The 18,313-nt window shown below is 49.3% G+C and overlaps 1 protein-coding gene across 11 annotated transcripts in view; it reads right to left on the bottom strand.

Moving 5' to 3' along the window:
• The window catches only part of PKNOX2 (PBX/knotted 1 homeobox 2), a 317,669-nt gene that overhangs the window by 176,703 nt on the left and 122,653 nt on the right, over window positions 1-18,313 (bottom strand). For all 11 annotated transcript variants that reach the window (XR_006208719.1, XM_042959546.1, XM_042959543.1 and 8 more), the window contains one exon: window positions 15,721-15,790. The gene's annotated coding sequence lies outside the window, so the exon portion shown is untranslated. The remainder of the gene's footprint in view (window positions 1-15,720; window positions 15,791-18,313) is intronic.

The raw sequence follows: 18,313 nt of genomic DNA, 5'->3' as shown, positions 1-18,313 counted from the left end.
CTCTTGCAATAGCTTCCCAAAAGGTCTCTTTGTTTTTTGTTTTTTTTTTTTTCTTTTTCTCCTGTCTTCTTCCAATCCATTCTACACACTGAAGCAGGAGTGATCTTTCCAAGACGCACATCTGGCCAAATCAATCCCCTGCTTAAAAACCTCTTCTGCATACCACAGATCCCTCGGTAGCCTGGCACTCAAGGCCTCCCATGGTCTCCAGCCCCACCTCTCACAGCAGCCTCTGTCCCACACAGTGCTCCTGTCAGATGGGAGAGCCTGCATTTCTCCCCTCCTGCCAAGCCCTCCCTAGCTACTGAAGTTCCCTCAGCTTTGAGAACTTCCGGCCACTCCCTGGATTCTTGGCTAACTCCTCATCCTTCAGGTACCAACTCCGACACCCCCCTCCCTCGAGGAGCCTTCCTTGACCCCACAAGATTTTATTAGGTGCCCTCCTTGGGGCTTTCAGAGTGGTCCCCCCTTGCCTGATCATAGCACTTAACATAGCGTACTAGAAGTACCTGCTTACCTGTCATCAGTCTCTATTCTCTCACTGTGCGCTAAGCTCCAAAAGGGTATCTTCCCATCCCGAAAAATCCCTGAATATAGCAGGCAATAAACACTTTTTTCAGTGAAGAAGAAACCAACAAATAAGTGAATAAACAACAAACAAACGAATGAATGAATGGATGAATGAATGACTTAGGACACATAAGCTGAAAAAAATTACATAACAGGAGGTTATCCCCATGGTGGAAGCTGAGCACATAATGCGGGAGGCAGAGATACAGGATGGAGGCATCGAAGAGGCTGGGGGGGCTGACCCAGCAGGCGAGAAGCAAGAGAAGCAGGGAGGGGCCCTCGCAGAAAGGCAGGGAGGATATCTGAATAAGCCGCCCCTTTCCATCCGGCTCCAGAGCCCTGCACCCCAACTGCGTAAATCTCAGCTATCTGAGAAAAGAGTTTCACCAATAAGGAGACTTACACTATTTCATAAACTTTCTTTAAATTAAAATCAGGCAACGCACACACATACACATATACCCCACAGACATCTTCGTCGCTGAAAAGTTGCTCCCTATAAAATAAAAGAAGCTGTTTAAATGTCTTCCTTCCAAGCTAGCCCCACAGAGCTGGAGCTGAGAATACATTAGCCTTTAATGAAGTGAGACTCTCATCTTCCAGGAGACACCTCATTTAGCGCAATTGTTTCAGAGCCATTACAGAAAGACAATTACAAGGAAGCGGGGAGAGTAATTGGAAATGCTGGCAGGAGTTGGGCGAAATGATAATAAATAAAAATATTCAACCTAATAAGCTTCCAGGAGGGGGTGGGATGAAGAAAATCAACATAATTAGAACTGAACCTTAGCAAGGAAAAACAGACAGCAGGGTGGCAAGTGCTCAACTTGTACAGGAAGAAAGAAGTCACATGCAGCCCAAGATGATTCCGGGCCGCGGGGCTGCTGGCCCCTCCGGAAGCTGCTAGAGGGCGGAGGGATGCCCACAGCCCAGAGCTGTCGGGATGCTGCTCCTGGCCACAGAAACCCGGGTGTGTGGAAAAGGCAGGCCCAGCCTGGTGGGGCCGGGGTCCTGCATGCATGGGAAGGAGGCCGAGGGAGGCCGAGCGGGGAGCATGGCCTGAGTCCGGACTCAGTCACTGCCAATCTCTGGTTCTGCCTCGGCTTTCTGGGCTGCACTTTTCTCATCGTAACTCGAGGGAGGCAAACTATAAGATCCCTAAGTGTTCTGCCTGTCTTCCGTGAAGGCTGTCTCCCTCTATAGGTGTGTCTTCCTCTCAGGTTCACTCCTTATCTGATGGGCCCCCTGTCTGGTTCTGAAGTTTCAACACGGGAGCCTAGAAGTTGCATTTAGAGAGTCAGGCTAAGCATCATTTATATAAAAATCATTCCTGCCCCCACTCTGCTTGGCCCCAGGGGGCAGTGGCCACATCCTGCTTGCTGGGGCCCTGCCTGTTGTTGGGTCCAGCACAGCTCCTGGAATACAACTGTATTTGTTGATAGCTACATCTTTCCCTAAAAGGCTCAGAGTACTGTCTGGAGCATTTGCAGAGGAAATGGTATGAGGCCTGGGATTTGTTTCAAAATAACCCCAGTGAACAGGGGAGTGCTGATTTACATTATGATTTCTTACTTGGCTGTTTCAGAAAAAAGGAATGTAAGTAAATTGAAGTCAGGGCCCTCAGATCTGTCACCTGGTACCTAGCTCGGGACCTGGTCCACAGTAGCCACATACTTATTTTCTTGTAGTATAATGGGTCTCTAGTAAATATATTCAATATGCTGACCGGGAGTAGACAGCAGAGCATTAAACTGAAATCAAAATGTAAAATTTTGAAAGATTCTCCCATAGTCTCAATCAATTCAAATAAATGTAATTCAAACTGCACTTAATTCACTGAAAGTCTATAACATGCCTGCAATGTGCCAGGCCCTGGAGATCCATAGGGGAATAGGGTCCCAAGTTACTTTCCCTAAGGAATTTGCCATCTAGTGAGATTCAGGTTGTAAATGTGAGGTCATGCTAGGGGATGGGACATGTGTCCAGGGACACCAGCAAATATGCATTAGTCTCTCCTCTTAGTGGGACAGTGATGCAAGTCATGGTCCTCACACAAGTTTCCAAGTTTATCAGTAAAAAAATTTTTTGAATATTTATTTATTTATTTTTGAAGGGGGTGAGAGGCAGAGAGAGAGAGAAAGAGAGAGAGAAAGACCAAAATCTGAAGCACGCTCTGCGCTGTCAGTACAGGGCTTGACATGGGGCTCAAACCCATGAACCATGAGATCGTGACCTGAGCTGAAGTCAGATGCTTAACCGACTGAGTGACCCAGGCACCATATCAGTAAAAAATTTTAATACACCTTCAATATGGATATATATCAAAATGTGTGTGTGTGTGTGTGTGTGTGCGCGTATTAGACCTACTGCTCCACCAATGTATGACATGCTTACGGAATACATTAAAAAATGGAAATCTAAACAGGATGAGATTAAAAAAAAAACACCAATAAAAAAAGTTATAATATTTTATTCTCCTATTCCACTGGCTATCTTGCTTATTCTGTTTTGGAGACTTTACGTGTAGAATATCAGTGTCCTGGGACTCCACAGGCCTGCCATAGAGAAGTAATTCCAGTCTGCTTAGTAAACCAAGCAGAATTTAACACCTGCTTTTCTCTTGCTGGCCATAGCATCCAGTTTCCAGTAACTGGTGACAAATGTGCCTCCAGGTCTGTTAGAACCCTGGAACAGAAAAGTCAAAGCAGAGGATGAGGGAAGAACCCCAACACCCCCTGCTGAGAGAAACCAGGAGTAGTCCTGTTCATTCATTCATTTGGCAGACACTATAAATCCAGAATGTGCCAGGTACCGTGCCAGGTAGAGTGTGGGCTACAGAGCATCAGCCATGAACCCTGTACTGACCCACGTTCATGGAGAAGGACAGTATTTCCGCAAATACTTAGGATACAAGTAGACACTGGCCAGTGTCAGTAGCTTCAGGCCAGGGATCTAAGACTTGTGTGGAAGAGGTGGCATGGGACCAAGGAAGATGGGCCGGGTTTGGCCATGCAGAAAGAGGAGACAGACTTTCCAGGAAAAGGAAATGTCTGTAACAAATTCACAGGGGCAATAAATTAAAGGGGTCATTCTTCTCTGCCTATCCTCAGTTCCATCTGGAGATCCCATATCCTGAGGCCAGGTGGGAAAGAGAATGCTTCCCAGAGCTGCAAGCAGAAGAGACGGCCTGCTCTCTGACGGAACATCCTGGAAACTAGATCGTGAGGTCTGCTGCCATGCCCGCCTCCCTTCAAACCTGCCAGTGTTGTGTCCAACAAAACAAGCATTTCTTGAGTGCCCAAGGCTGATGGGAGAGAAAGCCAGTCTAGTGATGGGCATTCTCTTCTGTGAGGGATAAACTGAGCATGAGCTGCCTTCAGGCGAGGCAGAACAGAGGACTCCTGAAGCCCATGCTAGTCCTGGGATGCCACACTTTGGACTCGTAGCCCCTGGAGAGCGAGGCATCTCTAGTAAAGTAAAGTAAAGGCATCTCTGTAATTAAAGTACAGTGTGATTAAATAGTCACAGAAAGGTGCCCAGTGTGCACCAGGAGCTCAAGAATGGTAAACCCTGGCTGGGATGTGGTCACAGACATACTTACCACCAAGAAACTGCACTCTAACCAGGTAAGCAAGGGAAATAGAGAGCATTCTAGGCAAAGAGAACTTCGTGTGTAGAATTCGAGAAGCACAAGAGAGCACAGAAACTCTGAATCCTGCTGGTAAAGGCATATGGTCATAGGATCCAGCCAATCCAAGAAAGCAGGAACTGCTGGGGCCCTGGGAGGAGAGAGAAGCCCTGGGAGTCACTCTTAGGCTGACCCTGCTGTGCCTAGAGCTGGGTACCACACACAGTCGGTGCTTAATAAATGTATGTAGATGGTAAATTGTCATCTCTAGGAAGTAGGAGCTGAGATAAGCAATTCATTCTTATAAAGCCCCAGGCAGGACCACATGCTGAGATGCATTTATTAAAGTCTTTTGATGAGCGAGGGAGGGAAGTGAAAAGGGAGGAGGAAGAGCTGGGACAGGGGATGCCTGTCATCATCTTGACAGAGCACCGCCCTCCACCCATCCAGGAGCAGGCACAGGGTCTCAGAGGGGAAAGTAGACAGGAGCCATGGAAAAGAAAGGAAAACTAGCAATAATATTCTAAGTTCCGGAGCAGGGTCGAGCATGCCTATAATTTCCCATAATTTTCCCAACGATCCTATAAGATGGGGTTTTTATTACTCTTTAACAGATGGGGAAACTAAGTAAGACATGGTTGGCGGAGGGAGAGGAAGCTCAAATCGGTTGGACACTATTCTTCCAGATCCTTCCCAGACCACAGAGTGGATAAGGCAAAGAGAAGACAGAGATGGACACCAGCTGGTGGTCTTCAGCCCTGGGTCCTGCTGGCCCCAGGATGTCTCCAGTTGGTGAGAAACTGCCCCAGAACCCAGGCCGTAGATGGCCAGCAGGCCTCTAGGACCTGGAAGGTTCTCTCTTAAGGGCAGTTCGTAAGGACCCTTAGTAGCCACAGCCACGGCAGCCTCCCATCCCCTTCTCACCCTGGTCCCTTGCTCCAGCCTTGACTTATATTTTACATATCCAGAAAGCTGGCCCTTGCCCTATGAAATCCTGGGGACCTCTCCAGGCCCTGACATAGTTCCCCTCCAAGGAGTTGGGAGCCCAGGGTTCCATTCCAGCTTCCACCAGCAAACCCTCAGTGGCCTGAGGCAAGTTGTCAGCTCCTTTTGAGCTCAGTTTCCCCACTCAGTAACTAAGGAGCTTGAGCTCAAGGATCTCTAAGGTCCTTGAGCATCCTGTGAGCCTCTTCCTCAATACCCGCCCCCCGCCACCGCCCGGCTTCTCCTTTTGCTCCCTGCCCCACCCCCACAAAAGCCAGGAGTCTCTTCCCTCAGGTGAGTCACCTGCAGGCTGAGCAACCCATCATAGGACCCAGGAGCCACAGGCGATGCCATCCCATCAGAGAGGGCTAGAAACCTGGGGTAGGTGGGGAACAACCAGCACCTCTGCACAGCTTGGCCAGGGCGTGCTGGCCGCCAGATTTGAGGAGGTGACAAGGTCCCTGATTCAAAGTCAATCCTAGCTGCTTCATCTGAGAGAGATGTCCGAGTACAGCGGGAAGCACTGTCTCCAGAGTCGTGCAGATGTGAGTTCACTGCTCCTCTTTCTAGCTGTGGGACAATGGTGTGTTGCTTAACCTCTCTGATTATGCCCGGCTCCCTCATTTGTTCTGTTATTAGAGGACTTGTCTCAGAGGGTTGTGGGGAGGGTTACAACAGATAATGCGTGAGAAGCGCTGATGCAGCACCTGTCACACAGCGGAAACTATTCTTCTTCAATGCCCCCGACATTAGTAGAACAGTAGGACTCCCGAAGTACTTGACAATCGTGGGAATCACATGGTATGGAGAAGAGAGCTGCCACCCACACTCAGCCAGTCACCAAGGCTGAGCAGTTTCATGATAAAAAAAACAAACAACAAACAACAACAACAACAACAACAACAACAACAACAAAACAAGCCTTCCAGCAGGAAAAGGCTCCCCCAGGGAGAGACCCAGGTGGGTCACTTGAATGTGATACACTTTTTTTTTTTTTTAATTGGGTTTAAAGTTACAACACAACAGCAGTGAACTCCTCCTGCCTCCGCAGGTACTTAGGCCCAGGTGGGGATCAGGGGCATTAATTAAACTCACTCAACCTCCCCCACAAGACCGGTGGTCTTGGGCCCCTTGACGCTTCTCTCCGTGTAGTCTCCTGCGCCAGAAAGTCACTCTTCCGCCCGCAAACTCCAGCCTGGAGAAGGATCCACCTTGTGGACCAACCTCCCAGGCACCCTCAGACACCCGCCCCCAGACGCCCACCCCAACCTAGCCTAATTCGGTCCTAAGTATTCCTAAGGTGCATTCCAATTTCCCGCTGTAATAAATGGCACAGAATGCAAATGGGGGTGGATGTGGGACACAGATGTTTGCACTAATTTAATTGAGGGAACACCTTGGATTAAACACTTTGCAAAACACTCACAAATAGGTTCAGTGCATTCGGTAATGAAAACGCTCCCAGCCCCCTGGCACTTGGCTGCGGCTGCCTGGGGCTCCAGGAGAGCGGCTGGGAGTGGGAGAGTGTGGGGGAGAGGCCCAGAGCAGGGTGGAGACAAGATGCCTCCAAACACAGGGAGAGAAGCAAGGGAGCCAGTTCCTAGGAGGGCTTCCAACAGATTTTCCACCAGCTGGGGCTGACTCCACCAAGAGAAAGAATCTGGAAGGGTTGAGGAAGGAGGTAGGCAGCACCTGCCTCCCCATGTGGGTAACTGCTCACCTGAAGGGGTCAGCAACAGGCAGGTGCCTCCGGGTCCTGAGGCCTCAGCTCTAACCTGGAGGCCTCACCTCCCACCTGGCTGACGGCCAGTCACTCACCTGTACAGGACTGATGTCCCCAGGCCCAGAAACCCCATGGAAGATCAGCCTATTCAACATCTGGGGCATGAAAGTGGGTGGAAAATAGCTCTCAGAAATTTGGGGGTTATTTTCAAGGCAGTGCTCATTTCTCTGATGCTTCTTCCTCATCTTCCCCTACAGACTTGAGGCTTCAAAAGCCTGGGGCACCTGGGTGGCTCAGTCGGTTAAGTGTCTGACCCTTGATTTTGGCTCAGGTTATGATCCCAGGGTTGTGAGATAGAGCCCTGCATCGGGCTCCACACTGAACATGAAGCCTGTGTAAGATTCTCTCTCTCTCTCTCTCTCTCTCTCTCTCTCTCTCTCTCTCTCACCTTTGCCTGTCTCCCCTGCTTGTGCTCTCTCCTCTCTAAAAATTAAAAAAAAATAAAAAAAAAAAAGCTCAAATCCTGGGCATCTACCAAATCCCAACCCTCCCCTTCACCTTTCACCGTCTAGCCATCCATCCCCTTAGCTCTGGGGCTGCAGGGAAGAAGCCCTCCTCTGTCCTAGAAGTGCAAGCTGAGGCCAGGGAGGCAGATATTAACAGTCCCAGGAACACTGTGATAAATGCCTTCAGAGAGGCAGACTTGGTAGCCTGGGAGCCTGGGGACAGTGCGGCAACTTGGCGGCATGAGAGGGTCAGAAGAGGGTGGAAAAAGGAGACAAGCATTCCTGCCAGAGGGAACAGCATTTGCAAAGATAATGAGGCATAGAAGTCTAGGCAATTTCAGAGACTCAGGAGAGACCTTCATGTGGGTCCACTTGGGAGACGGGTGGCATGAAGTGAAGATGGATGGTTTTCACCAGCCCCTGCCTCCCACCCCAGCCCCTTGAGAGTTCCCACAGCTGGGCAAACCTGGAATCAGTTCCTATAATGATTGCTCTGTAAATCTCAGAGTTCAAATCAAGCCAGGATGGTTTTATATTCTTGAAAACAGAATCCCTAATTTTCAGACACAATGATCACTTCAAGTGTAATAACCATTATAATAACAACCTCTTATACTTGCATAGTGCTCCATAGTTTATAAACCACTTTCACAGACCTCTTACGATCCTCTACCAACAGCCCTTTGAGAAAGATAGAATAGGTAGTTTCAGATTCTCACTTTCTGGATGAGAAAATTGATCCCAAGGTCTCAGCAACACAAATAACAGTACTAAGGCTCAAAGTCAGGTCTAACGGACACCAGAGTGCACGCTTGTGCACTCATTCAATCATTCAGCCATTCAACCATTCAGTGCATCCCGGAGCACTGGTTGAACACCTATTATGTACCAAGAAATACTTCAGACTCAGAGCATCGAGAGCACGGTGGGCATATTAAGATGAATAAAAGCCTAGCTGCAGAGAAGCACCCTGACAGATGTATCTGGACCAATAGGAAAACACCAGGGCAAAAAGTAAAGCACTGAAACTCAGGAACCAAGACAAACACAAAGCCGCTCTCTACAAACACTGCCTCGCTCACTCACATGCACACACATGCTCACTCACACACACTCACATGCTCATTCACCTGCAGCCTGCACGTGCACATGTAACATACACATACCCTTATCACACGTGAAGATAGGAGCCATTTCTCTTAGACCGTCCCCATGCTCCCCAGCACGGAATGCAGACTCCTCCACACCTGACATCCCCACCGCTAGTTGGGTAACAGTCCAGATCCAGGGAGAGGCTGCCCCGTGGGGCCTAAGTTTCTCCCCACCCTATAGCACACCACACAGACATACAGGCGTTCCAGCACTGTGTGAGCCCTGGTGTCATGGGCAGCAAGGATGTGATACACTTCTAGGGTGGATGGATTGATGGATTGATGGATGGATGCATGCATGGGTAGATGAATGGACGGAAAGATGGATGGATGAAAGGATGGATGGATGCATGCAAGGGTGGATGAACGGGTATATGGATGGATGGAAGGATGGATGGTTGGATGGATGCATGCATGCATGCAAGGGTGGATGAATGGATATATGGATGGATGGAAGGATGGATGGAAAGATGGATGGATGGAAGGATGGATGGATGGATGGATGGATGGATGGATGGATGGATAAATGGGGAGGGACACTGGAAAGCATAGCTTTTACCTGCCTAGAGGTAGATCCTGTTGGGACCCAGCCAGTGGGCCCAGTGACAGCTGACCACTGCTTTGCTTCCTGATGTGGATATATTAGTCTCGGTTCCCTCAGCAAAACCAATCCCCACCTCACAGGATCTATGTGAGGATGTGTGACAGGAGGTGCTGACACACGTAGTGCATGAGCTAGCCCACAGAGGTAGTGCCTCCCCACCCAGGAAGTAAAGGTAATGGACAGGCAACTCTGCAGAATCTCAATAGAAATCAGTCTCCTGACTTCCTACTGCCATTGTACGTCCTGGGGCTTCAAGGACTTACCAGGGGGTACCTCTCCATCACCCCACCCTCTTCTCCTAGGTGCATTCATTCCTTTTTTCATTCAACCAACCTTGTAGGGTGCCTGTTATGGTCAGGCCTTGTTCTAGGTACTGGGATAGGAGAAGAATAAGATTCAGTCCTTAACTTGGATAGACAGACAAATAACTATATTTAAGGTCCTATAATGACATAGATGAAAAGAAGGAGTGCAGCAGTATTTCACAAAAGCTGGGGGAAGCTCCATAAGGAGATAGTCATAGAGGAGATATGTGAGCTGGGTATTGCAAGAGGAACAGGGGTTACCAGGTCAAGGAGATTCCAGAGAGAGGAAATGGCAAGTGCAAAGGCACTGAGGTGTGAAGTTATACAGAGTATCTGAGGGGAACTGAGCAACTAGGTGTATTTGGGGTATCAGGAGTAGGAATGTGCCCATGTGTCTGAGTGTCTGTAAGTAACAGGGAAGAAGGAACAGCATGGGGGGTAGGAGATGAAACTGGAAAAGTAGACAGGGTTGAGCTGTGAAGCCCACGGTAAATCAGGCCAAGTAGGCTACGGTCAGCAAAGCACCACTGGGGATTGCGGGGCACAGGCGTGACTGGCCAGATACAACAGTATTAATTAGGCTCCCACTATTCAGGCGCAGCACTAGGCTCCTCCATATGTAGGAGATTGTCCTTGGCCGACTCTGATGATAAATGAATTTGATGAGGTATTCTCCTCTTTGATTCACGCAATTATCCCTGGAGAAATGGTCAATTTGGGAGTGATTTCTCCTCTCTGAAGAGCCAGACTGGCTGGCTAACGGCAAAAAGCAAGGGGAGGGTTCCCACATGGCCACCATCTCTCTACCACCACTGCCACCACCACTGCCACCACCACCACCACCACGCAGTACTTGGAAATCCCTCGCGATCTCCTGGGGATTTGGGAAGAACTTGGGAAGGGATAATAGCAGAGGTGATAGGAGCCAGAGAGGAAGAAAAAAAGGGGGAAATCCCTCGGATGGAACAAAGATTTATGAGTCTGCGCTTCTACCCAACAGGACAGAAAGGCCGGGTGGGTGGCGGCAGCCAGCTTGTAGCTCCCAAACCCTCAAAGCTTCTCCAGGCCTGCTCACAGCAGGAAGTCTCTCCCTCCCCTTCTTCCTCTTCTCTCCCCTCCCTTCCTTCCCTCCCCTCCTTCTCAGCTCCTCTCCAGAAAGGTTTATGGAGAAGACTCCAAATAGCCCCCTCTCCTGCAGGCATAGTCACACCAACTGAAAGGAGATTTAATTAGCAAAATCTCGTTAGGCAAACGAAATTATCCGTAAGACAATACTCCTCTGGACAGGGGGTATGATTAAACAAAGCCATTAATTGAGAGAGTCGCTTTGGCAGCTCCCCGGATGCATTCATCTCTGGGCAGGCTCCACTTTGCCTCCTTGGGCCAGCCGGAACAGACTCTGCCTCCTCCCGCCGGCTCCACCCGCTCCCCACTTCATCTCCGCTCTTGCAGAGCCCCTCAGTTGGGGCTGCAGACCTCGGCATCTCATCAGCGGCCGCTCTGCCGCCAGATTCCTGCTAAAGTGCCTTGATTGCATAATGTCTATTTGCATAATGTAAATTGCAATCTCCTAGCTCGGGAGGCAGGAATCACAGAACAGCCATTATTTTTTACCACTCCACAAAAATTCTACATTTAGAAAGCAGATTTGCAGCTCAGAAAGCCGTATAAATCTGAATCCGCCAGAAACGCCATTAAATCACACCAATTAAGCCGGACCAACGAAGAGCCCCTGTCACTGTTCTCTGCACACTCAAGGACTCCCAGCCCAGATGGAGGCCACGAGATACTGGAGGCTATGGCAGTGGGGCTGGGCACAGGAGCTGCAAGAGGCAGGGAATTCTGTCTTACAAACCTTAACACACCCCCCATAGGCCTTTGCAACTGCCCCAATCAAGACTTGGAGGAGAAAGGCCGAGAGGCGGGTAGAACTAGTGTGAGTTATTTCTGAAAGAGGACTTCAGCTACCTCCATTTCGATCTCAGTCTGTACTTCGTAACTGATTAAGTTCTTTCCAGCTTATCTCTTAACTCAAACGACCCTGTGCACAAAGCATCCCATGATGGGAACCAAAACTACCCCCTCAAGCAAGAACAACTGTCCTGACACCAGCAAGACCCCTGTGATTGACCCCAAGACAGTGATGGACCTGACCTTTACCGCCCACCTGCGTGTACCCACCGACCTTTGTCCCACATTTTCCTTATGTTCTTATTTTCAGCATTGTGGAGCCGGTCTTTGAGATGCTGGGCCACTGTCTTCCTGGTGTCGGCCTCGCTGAAATAAATGCCTTTCTTATGTCACCACCGCTCCTCTCCCTGCCTTTGAATTTCGTCAAGGGCCAGTGGCTGAACTCAGTCTGCTTGGGACCCCCACGCCAGGTGCTCTGGCACCCCTGTGTCCCGGCTACATTTCTTAAGCTCATCACCTGATTGGGGGTGGGTGCACTGTCTCTAGACTTTTCAATTTGTGGAGCGGGAGATCTTGAATCGGGAAGAGGTCGGCACCTTTAGCAGAGGTAATGGAGAGATCTAAGGTGTTTCACACGTGGGCAAAACATCCATGCCTTTAGCAGCTCTTTAATGACTTTTCCTCTCTTCTCCCAAGACCCTCCGGCCAGGTGAAAGAAATGGTAGGAGAAATCCTGCTCATACTGGGCGGGGCTAGAATCTGAGCGCTCTTTACAAAGCTGTTTCCTAGGGGTCACTGGGGAGAGAGATGAGTCACAAGGTGCCTGGAGAGGGGCATATTCCCTCTGACAACTACATAAGATCCCAGCTTCCCTGCAGCCAGCCCTAAATCTGGTTACTCTTTTGCCTCTTTATTGCTCATTCAATATTCATTTGTCAAAGGGCAAGATGCTAATGTGTATTATTAAAATATCAATAGTTTATGAGTGAACTTTTATGGAGGATACAGTTAAAGGAGAGATTCTTGACCATCCCTGTCAGGAGCAATGGAGAGGGACAATCTTTCCAACTCCACTTTTTATTTATTTACTGGGTGGATGAAATGACTGAACCGTTTTTTGAGTAGCTATTGTGCGCCAAGAATGGCTTTAGTGCTTTCGCATGCTGGCTTCCCTCCAGTCCCCACAGCAGACCTGGGAAGCGTATACAATCCCATCTCCATTCTGGACATGAGGGCTCTGAAGCCCAAGCAGATATGCCTGGGTCACAAAGGTGCTAAGCCAGGATCCAAACTCATTTTGGGGCTTCAGATCCAATCCCCCCACCTCCAAGTTGGAGCCTTGAAAATACAAATGATCTTTACGTTTTTATCAGTTCCTTCACTCGTCCAAATTACACTTTAGTTTCCTGACCTACATTTCCCAACTCCAGCACCTTTTTATCAAAACCAAGCCCCCTTATCCCTCTCCTCCCTGTTCCCACCCTTTCAGCATTAGCCATTCTCATATCTCAGCCCTTTGGAGAAATGAATTTGTTGTTTTCACTCTTCTGTTGCTTGAGTTTTGTTTGTATCCTCTTAAGTCACAACAAGGCATCCAGGCACTCAGATTCTCTTCCAAAATTCAGCTGCATCCATGTCAGTAAAATGACAAAGGAAAAGGGGTCTGGTCCCTTAATGGCACAGGTATGTGGCAGAAGGGCAGGAAAAAGAGAGGACACGGGGCTCAGATAGGAAAGGCTGCCCAGATTTCCCCAGTCCTCTACAGAGCCCCAGTAGCCTCTTAAGTCCTGATCTTTGGCTGAAACCTCCCCCAGCTTGGAAGGCCATTGAGTTGGGGGTGTGGGGAGCCTTGAATGAAGGCTCTAGGCTTGAGAAATCCTTGGTCACAGATCTAAGTGTCCCGCCATACCTGGCACCTCAAGCTGTGAGTTGCAAACTGGACTACTTTTGCGGAAACGGACACTAATATGGAAGCTTCCGCCAGCTGCAGGAACTCCGAACTCCAGCATGTCCTTGGGGGGTCCCGCTTTGGGAGGAAGCCTAGCCTGGCCTCTCGGGGGGAGGGGCTTTAAACCCAGACATTCCGTGACATGAGGGACAGTTTGATGCCCAAGGATGGGGGTTTCTTCAGCCTGTCTGTGGAAATTATGAGGCTATACTATGTCAGACTTGCCAGGTACCAGTCGTGGTAGATTGTGCTCTCCAAAGATGGTTGCAACAACATATATCCCGTCCCTATCTCCTTCTTTCATGTGCTGTTGACACTCATCCTTCGAGTCATGATGGCAGGGATGTCTATGTTCCCTTCTTTGAATTGAGGCAGGCCTGTGTAACTGCCCCACCCAAGAGAACATGGTGGAAGTAATGCTGCTTGACTTCGGCAATGCAGCTCCCACCTGGCTCTTGTTCTCATTCAGGGTGCTCCCTTCCTGGCATTCAGCCGCCATGCTGAGAAGGAGCCCAAGCCACCTGGAGCAGTCACATGGGCCTGGCCGGCAGGCCCAGCTAACATCTCAGCCAACCGCTAGTATTAGCCCCCCGAGTTATAAGTGAATGAGCCTTCAGTTGATTCCAGCACCCAGCTTTTCACCTGCCTCAGCCGAGATCCCAGACCCAGCGGAACAGAGACAAACGGTCCCTATTGTGCCCTGTTTGCATTCCTGGCTCACAGAATATGCACATAAAAAACACTGTTAAGACACTAACTTTTGGGGTGGCTTGTTACACAGCCACAGTAACTGGAACACCGCTGGAATGAAACAGAATGTTTGCTGCTTCCCTCTCAAATCCAGCCTTCACAGGTCTTCACTCAGACTATTCCCTCCTCAAGTGGCCCCAGGCCCTCTGAGCCCACCCCCCCTCCTCTTCCTTCCAAAAGGCAGGGTCCTCATGCTTTTATCTCTCAATGCAGGTCCAAGAGCGTGTTCCTAAGTGAGGGGGTTTCCCCTGGACACGTGTGGGGGGCCCTCGGCCACAGGGAGGGAACATGCACATCTTTTCCCCCACTCTCCACTCTCATTAAGGTTCACGCTCAGCTTGCTTCTCTCATACTTGACTTGACTTATGAGGCCCCTTTAACCTCCAGTGCGAGGAGACAAGATTCTCACCAAGGTCTATCTACGCTGGCTCCCCCAGCCCCCGGCTGCATCTCCCAGGTAGGCTTTCCCGGAACAGGATGGAGGGAGGCACCCTTCCCTGCCACCCCCCCCACCCTCCCCCCTCCCACTGGGGCCCGGGGATCCGACCACTCCAGAGCCTGGGCTGTGGAGGAGGTGCCCTGGGAGCCGCAGCCCGTCAATCACAGAGGCGACCAGCACTGAATCGCAGGCCATTAGGCGGGAGGGCCGGCGCCCTGCTCACTCACCGGGCAGCCATCGGCAGGATGTTAGACGATCGCATGGCGGCCATTCTTATGATTTATTCAAATACTCATTACAGTCAATCTATTTTTACACAGAGGTGAAGATGTGCGCTGATAACGGTTAATCATTTATAATTCCATGGACTGGTTGGAAGCCAATGTACTATCAAAGGCGCGGCAGCAGCCCAGCCTCCGGTAGCCCCAGAAGCGGGGTGGGGAAACTACATAGCCCGGGCGACCCAGTCTTCTGGCTAACATCTGCTGAGCAGAGACCAGGTTGAGGGTGCAGTGGGAACACGGAGACCCCGGAATCCCAGACTGCCCTCCAGGAGCTCACAGCCCGGCTGGGGGGCGCGCAGGAAGATGCCGGTCAGGGGGGAGGTTGCCATGTGAGCACAGAAGAACTTCAGGAGAGGGAGAAATCACTTCTAGCTGGACTTACTAAAGAAGGGTTCGAGGAGCAGGCTCGACTTAGGCTGGGTCCTGCAGGTGGGTAGACTTTTGCCAAGCGGGAGAGCCAAAATGAGCACGTGAGCTTAAGGTGGTGTTACCATTGCCACCAGCAGTGTCCCCCTTCCCTTCCCTCACGCCGCCCTAGAAATCAACCATGTGTCAAAGCCAGTGGGGGCTTTCCCTGACTCCCCAGCTTAGCCCACAGATGACAATGGCTGGGGTCTGGGTTGGTCTTGCAAACTCAAGAGCTTCCCTCTCCAACACTCATGACACACATAACACATCAGGTCCACCTTAATGCATAATCAATAAAGTCTAATTAAATAGGATGTCATATTACAGGGCTTCTTTGTCACATTCAGACCTAATCTAATTAGAAGTCCACTGTATTTTACATTCTGACTAGCTCATTGTTGAGGATTTCTCTTGCACAATTGCATGACTGTTAAAGATTAGGTTCAGGGCTGGTCTTTAACCCGTAACCTTATTGAGTCAGCCTGGAAACACCAATCAAAGTTACTTACAGTTCACAGTCCCTTTTCTGGTGAGCGGCATGGAGGACAGAAAGCCTCAGAATCCTGCTCCAGACTTCACCTGTCAATAAAAGAAAACGTTTTTTTATAGATGTGTATGATTCTGCTGAGTGAGAGCTCTGAGTGAGAGCCAACGTGGGATGAGGGTAAACTCAGGAGTCGTTCTGGCTCAGGAGCAGCACAGGACTACAGCTCTATTCCCACAGTCCTGAGTGGGAAAACTTCCCGATCCAGGCACTCTTGGTGCAAAATGATCATTGTTTAGACAGCTAACCAGGACAGAGAGAGAGGATCACTCCCTCCTTACCTGCTTGCTGCCTCAATTTCTTGCGAGTTTCATCCCCTTCCCTATAGGAATCCCAGAGAAAAACAGGCTCATGGCTGTTGAGAGCCCTGAGCTGACCAAGGCAATAATCATTTACTGATGCCTCCCGTCTGAAGGGAGACCCCATGCAGAGGGACAGAGCTGAACGGCCCCTGTGAAAGCTTGCAACCTACATGGGGAAGGCTGTGAAAAACTAGCAAACCACAAAGCCCAGGTTGTTGTTTATGGCAGGATTATGGAAAATCTGGATGGAAGAGAGAAATTTCAAGGAAAGGTGAAGAGTGCAGTTGGGCTAGATGGAGAAGAATGATGAGGGAAGGACTGGAAAGATAAAAAAATGTGACTGCTTTTAATTCTCTTTCTGGAAATAGAGCAACAACAACAAGAAAAACCCAGCACATGCTTATGAGTGTCTGCTCCGTGATCGACGCTGGCTAGGTGCAGCAGGAATAAAATCCCATGGATGGGTCCTGCTATAAAAATGCTGCCACGTCATTCGGGAAATAAGATTACCCATATGGAACATCACCAGATATTGTGCAAGACAAGGCTACATGCACAGTAGTGCTGAGCTGTGTGGTAGGGACTATAATTCTCTCTCCACAGAGAAATGAAGTTGGCGAGAGCTGAGGTGCTCAAGAAGTATTTGGGCGTAGGGAGAACTTGCATGGGGCCTTGGAGATTGGCAAGATTTGGCCAGCAGAAGGGAGCAAGAGGGCATTCGTGGAAAGGGAGCAATCCAGGCATGGATGAGAGGGGGGCAGCATGGGAGTGCCCTGGGACAAGGCAGAGGCTGTTTTGCCTGCAAGCAACCAGGAGAGACCAACACTGAATAAGCCAGATGGGGCCAGAGCATCTAAGGCTCTGAGTGTCAGGCCGAGAGGCCAGGCTGGGGGTAGGAGCTGGAAGAGAGCCATTGAAAGTTTTTCAACAAGGAAATGACACGAAGAAGAGGAACCCCCTTGCCCCGACCCCTCTAATAATATTTTCCCTTTAATTAAGACAGAGAGACTTCTTGGAAGCGGTGGAATTTGAGACAGAAGATTTGGGCGTGGGCCATACCGTGATGTGCTCATGAAAAGAAAATGTCCCTCTTGTTCAGGATGGTGTCCGTACTTCCTCTGGGGCTGTCTACTAACATCTGCATGACCAAGATGAATGGCTCAAGGAGGCACCTCTGAGACAAGGACCACGTCTTATGCATCTTTATAGCCCCAGAACCTCGCCAAGTGCCCACCATAGTTCTCTGTGTACGTCTGTTGAAATGTTCATTGGTAGACCCTGTTCATTCCAAACAGAATCTACAACCAGCACCTTGGGACCAGCCATGGATGGGCAGTGGTTGGCAGTGGGCTCCAGCTTACGTTCTTTTGAACAACTGCCATGCTGCTACTGAGCACGTGTGAACTCAGTGTAAGAAGTCTCTAGATGGAATTGCATGCAGTGGTGCTTTATCCCTGCCCTCTGGGATTGTGTGTTGAGACGCCAGCACCTGAGAAGAAGATATGTCAGACTTCTCATTTACATATGCTGTAAAGCTGGGAAGGATAGCCTCTCCTGGAGAGGTGGATTCAAAAGTGTTAGAAAGCTTTTAACAAGCTGAAAGAAGGGGCCAAAACTACAAAGTCCAAGTTTTCCTCTACCAGTTTTTGTTTCTTGCACAATAACATCACGACAGCCGTAAATGAGGTAACTTTGAAGATGAAGGAATATGGCCCACCATCCCATCACTCTGACCCATCAAATTATTACATCTTATGTCCACATGCAAATCCATTTTTATTTTTTACAGAATTGTAGAAAAAGATTTGACAAGGATACATTCACCAAATCCCACTCTCACATTCAAAAGTCAATCGCAAAAACACCAAACAGGGTAACCTGGTTAAAAAAAAAAAAAAAAAGAAAAAAAAAAAAAGATGTGGGTTATTTGAATTTAACAGAAGCTCAGGATGACCCCAGAGTGTGGTGTTGCTTTGAAATCCATTACATGTGATCTTAAGTTGCATTCCCATATAGTGTCCAACGGAGGGATGAACCGTCCCCTCACTCTTGACTTATCAATCCATATTAATTTAAGATGCAGTTTTGACATCCCATTTAATGTAGTTTTTAAATTAAAATTTTTTTTAATGTTTATTTATTTTTGAGAGAAAGAGAGAGGCAGACTGCAAGCAGGGGAGGGGCAGAGAGAGAGGGGGAGACACAGAATCTGAAGCGGGCTCCAGGCTCTGATCTGTCAGCACAGAGCCCGACATG

Source organism: Panthera tigris, chromosome D1, assembly GCF_018350195.1.
Source record: "Panthera tigris isolate Pti1 chromosome D1, P.tigris_Pti1_mat1.1, whole genome shotgun sequence".
NCBI classification, from domain to species: domain Eukaryota; kingdom Metazoa; phylum Chordata; class Mammalia; order Carnivora; family Felidae; genus Panthera; species Panthera tigris.
The sequence above is the reverse complement of the archived record's forward strand: the minus strand, read 5'-3'. Positions and strand labels throughout refer to the sequence as shown.